Below are 3,875 nucleotides of genomic sequence, written 5' to 3'. Positions count from 1 at the left end.
GTCATCAGAAACAGAAATTGCAAAGGAGGAGGAGAAAGGGAAGTGAAGTTGTTGGCAGGACAGAAAGAGCTGCTTTTGCAATGCAGACTGGCGAGAGGGAGAGTAAACTAGGAGAAAGTTAGCCGGGCCTTAGAGCCTCGTTTCCGCCCGGTTGCAGAAAGAGAGGACATGGTGTCTGTACTCTGAAGATGCTCAGCTGAGGCTGGTTGTTTGTCCAGGGAGCCAGGAGTCTGACGAGGCCAGGCCAGAGGGCTCCAAGGCTGAGCAAAATGTTAGCACGGGAGGAGCAAAATTTAAACAGGCACACACATACACACGCATGTGTGCAAGTGTGCCCATAAACACAACTACTCTAGCTGGCTTAAACAGAAAAGGGCATTATATAATTCGAAGGATCTCCGACCGGAGAATTGGCCTTGGAGACTTCCCAGCCTGGGACAATGTCTGCACGCGGGGCAGCTCCAGTAGAGTGCCCACGGTGGCCACCCTGGGCACGGACACCGTGCACTGCTGGTGCTGGGCACTGGATGCCAGAAGTCCACAACTGTGCCCTAACCCCTTGCCCCAAACCGGATTCTGTGCAGCCCCGACTTGCTCATGTCCTGTCCTGCGAAGCCATGTGTGTCATGGTGCTTCCCATCGGCTATACCTACGGGACATGCCTTGCTGCAAGGGGACTGGGGAAACCAGGGATGACCTTTACCTCGGGGAGGTGGGATTCACACCGTAAGAAATTCCCCAGTCACCTGCTGGGGTTCAAAAGGACAACCATCAAGTATGATATATGTCCCCACATAGCATTGCTAGCTTATGCGTATGTGTGTGTATGAAACAGGCACATGATCCACGTCTCAAGGTCCCCTGTTAGGGGACTTTCCTCCTTAAAAATCCAAAGAATTTGAGCCACCACCTGCAGCAGAAAGCCCAGTCCTGTCATTTAGATGTCACTTGGCACCTCTGAGTCCAGACGACAGCTCCAAGCACCATCTGGTCATCCTCTGCTTGTGGCTCTGCTGGTCCAGGTTGGCACTGCCCCCCAGATATGGACCCAGGTCCCTTTCTCCCGCCAGCCCCTGAAATGAAGAGCTGACTCACCTTGAGAGAGGTACCGGCCCATGGCAAAGACACTTTCCCCCAGGGGAACAGAGCAGTTTGGCTCTGATGTGTCACCTTGTTATTCCTTGGGTTTCAACCTTCTGGTTTTCCTGTTGCAGAAACAAAGACATTAAAGCGGCCTCAGAGTTGAACTCAGCTGTCAAACCTAGGATGCAGGACAGAAGGAATTTTTTAGTGCGTTTTGGTCTTGCCCCAGATGAAACCCTGTTTTGGGGAAGAGAGAGGAGAAACTGCCCCCAGGGGGTTCCTCCCTTTGAGAAGCCCAGAGAGCAGGTGAAGGGTGACACCCCAAAGCGGTTCTGCCCCACAGTCCCCAGTGGCTGGGCCTGTTGGAGTCTCATGGGCCTGGGAAAGGGGAGGCAAAACCACAGTGCGGAACGATTCTCTTCTTCCTCAGCGTCCCCAGGTCTACATTTCCCCAGCCAGCGACCGTCAGGCCCGGGCCACACTGCCTGTGTCTGCCCTTCCCCCGCCCCTGGAGGCCGCTTCCCAATTCATTTCTGTCCGTCACTCAGTGCTCGTCTGCGGCATGACCGGCTCCTCTGTGCATCCTGTTCTGAGTCACCTGGGAGGGCCAGCTGCTACCCTGCCCACCTCCCATGACATTTCATCTAAAACCACTTCAGAACATTTACATGGTGATCTTATATTTATCTATGCTTCGTGAGTTTCCCTCTAGGACAATATATCACTTTCTGCAGTGCCCTCAACAGCTGGCAGAGTGCCTCTCGGCGTTTCTGAGTGGAAAGAAAGATGGATGGGTGGGTAGATGGCCCAGTGAATGAATGTGTTGGTGAGTGTGTGGGTGGATGGGTGGATGGGTGAATAGATGGGTAGATGGGTGGATGGTGGGTAGATGGATGGTTAGGTGCATGGATGGGTGGGTGAACAAGTGGGTTGGTGGCTGGCTGGCTGGCTGGCTGGACTGGAGGGTGGACACCTGAGCTTTCAGAGACAATGGTCACTGTAGTCAATGGCCACCAGGGGGCAGTGTGGAGCGGCTTTTCAAGGCCTCCCTTCCCTCTTCCACCAGGCCCTGGCTGCAGAGCTTCTAGAGCTCATTTTGTTCAGACTTTTCCTTCCTGAGGGAAGAAGTTGAGGCCCAAGAGGGGAATGGCTGTGCCAGGGGCACGAGGCTCCTAAGTGGGCTCTCGTGGGTCCAGCGCCCTCTCCAGTACAGCACGCCCCTAACCCTCCCTCCGGGGCTGAGGGCCAGATGCTGCCAAGCATCCGGCAGCTTTCCGTGCCCTGGACGCCCTTCCTAGGAGGCTCCATCGGTCACCTGCTGGTGGCCACAAACTGCATGGAGCAGATGGGCCACCGAGCCACAGTGCACATTGGGCCACGGCCAGGCCGAGTCACCATGTGTCTCCGGTCCCTTGGCAGGCTGCCTTGGTGGGGAGGGCCTCTGCAGACTCCCCTCTCCCCGCCACGGGCCCAGATCAACTGGACTCATATTTCCCAGGAAAGGAAGAACCCCACACTCAGAACCTGTCCTGTGGCACATCATCCCTCTCTCAATGTTTACTTCTCCTGTGTACCATTCCCTCTAGCCCTGCTTTTTAATTTCTACAGTCTTTTCTCTGGGGCAGTGCGGGCGGGGTGGGGAGAGGACTAGTGTGGTCCTGCCCTGCCCACCTTGTCCTTAGAATCTTAGTAGCCTCCTGCGGACCAGGCCTGAGACAGCAGAGACAGCGGGAGGGCGAGCTAAACCTCGCATTTTCCTTTTCACTCATCTATTCAATTATTCAGCTATTAAATATATTTTAAGTCCCTAATATGTGTCAGATGCTAAAAAAAAGAAAAATCTTACATTTCTTAAGCCCTTACTATTCTAAAGACCTGACACTCATTCTCTTATATTTATGTAAGCCTGTGAGGGAAGTATTGTTATTCCCATTTTACAGATGGAGAAACAGAGATCTGGAGAAGCGACCTCACTTGCCGGAGAGAGCACAGCCTGGAAGCTACAGAAGCAGGACTCAAACCCAAGAGGCCGCCGTCTTCATATGGTCGGGCATTTCCTGCAAATGTTCGTGGTGAGGATTATGGCTCAGGCCTCCTCCCCCTTGGCTGTGGCAGTGTTGTGAATGAAGCCCGCAGCCCTGAGAACCAAGGGGGTGAGCAGGGGCAGCAGAAACCCCTAGGCCTGGGATCCTGGCCACCGAAGTACATTGTAGCTTGGTGACTCCTGGAGTGGACGCCCAGAATGTTCCATCAGGTTCGATTCTGCAGCTGCACGTCCCTACACTGTGTGGGACCCAGCCTTAGGGGGGTGAGTGAGGAACCTGAGTCTGTCCCATTGGGCCTAACAAGCCGGGCGGGCCGGCGCATCTCCCTTCGCCATGCCAAGCCCTCCTGCCGCCCCGTCTGTGAAAGGGGACACTCCACCATCTGCCCTGGAGAGCTGCCTTTGCAACGAGACAAGAGCGTGGATGTGGAAGGGTTTTGAAATTCTGAGCTCTTTGCTTGTAGACGCACGTGTGTCATCATTGCCACATGCCGGGCTGGTGCGCCTTGCCTGAGGTCTCCTAAGCAGCAGTCCCTGGCCTTCAGGACTGCACAGGTCATGATCCTTTCTTCTATTATAAATCTCTGTGACTTACATGGAGGTGTCAGCTTTTTCACATAGGATCGTTTCTTTTTTAAAATGACTGCCACAAACACTCTGTCCTAAAAGAAAAAGAAGTTTAACAACAACAAAATTATAGGCAGGACATAATCTTGCAATGAAAAGTAGATGTGTTGATGTGTTTAGC

Source organism: Microcebus murinus, chromosome 14 (genome assembly GCF_040939455.1).
Source record: "Microcebus murinus isolate Inina chromosome 14, M.murinus_Inina_mat1.0, whole genome shotgun sequence".
Classification (NCBI taxonomy): domain Eukaryota; kingdom Metazoa; phylum Chordata; class Mammalia; order Primates; family Cheirogaleidae; genus Microcebus; species Microcebus murinus.
The sequence above is the reverse complement of the archived record's forward strand: the minus strand, read 5'-3'. Positions refer to the sequence as shown.